The sequence below is a fragment of the Dipodomys ordii genome, unplaced genomic scaffold, assembly GCF_000151885.1.
Source record: "Dipodomys ordii isolate 6190 unplaced genomic scaffold, Dord_2.0 Scaffold29, whole genome shotgun sequence".
Classification (NCBI taxonomy): domain Eukaryota; kingdom Metazoa; phylum Chordata; class Mammalia; order Rodentia; family Heteromyidae; genus Dipodomys; species Dipodomys ordii.
The window spans coordinates 6,265,044-6,265,938 of record NW_012267245.1 but is presented as its reverse complement, the minus strand read 5'-3'; positions in this window follow the sequence as shown (position 1 = coordinate 6,265,938).

Below are 895 nucleotides of genomic sequence, written 5' to 3'. Positions count from 1 at the left end.
GGGCTGGCTTTGAACCGCGATCCTCAGATCTCAGCCTCCTGAGTAGCTAGGATTACAGGCGTGAGCCACCGGCACCCAGCTTGAGCCAGAGTTTTATGCCGGTAACCCTAGCTACTCAGGAGGCTGAGGTCTGAGGATTGTGCTTGGAAGCCAGCTCCATCAGGAACACCACTTATCTCTAATCACCAAAAAAAGATCTAAGTGAGAAAGCACTAGCCTGGGGGGGCGGGGAAGAAGGTCAAAGACAAGGCCTAGGCTCTGAGTTCAAGTCCTAGAACTGGATGGTTGTGTGCGTGCACTGCATGCGTGTGCACGCACACACACACACAGAGTCTCCTTCGGACAGATCCTCAGCTCCTGACTTCATCCTCGTTTCTCCCAGGACCTTGGGTGTGTTTGCCAACAAGGCCGAGCCATCTTTGGGTGAACTAAGCCAGCTGGACCGTGAGGGCCGAGGCGACGCAGGTATCAATGGGTGGAACTGATTGATAGCCATATTTACCTTCTCTCTCCTCTAATACTCCTTCAGGGCCAGACCCCACACACGTCCGGCCTGGACCTGCAGGATGAATACAAGGTTAGCCAAGGAGGGACGACGGTGCTCAGGCAGGACTGGAAAACTTGAGGACTGAATTCTGTGAAGTAGAGACTAGGCCAGAATATTCCAGAAGTCTCCTTGCTTAAAAAATAAAAATAAAATCATTATCATTATTATTATTAATAATAATAGATTCTGACCTGCATGTTTTCCGCCCATTCAAAGTCTCACTTAGGGGTTCACAAGCTTTCCTTTCCAACACTAACACCCGAAGTAGGTGTTGACACTTCAGGTAGAGAGAGGACTTTAACCAGGCCTGTACTCTTAGCCCCGCCCCCCCCGCCGCGCGCAGGCGCG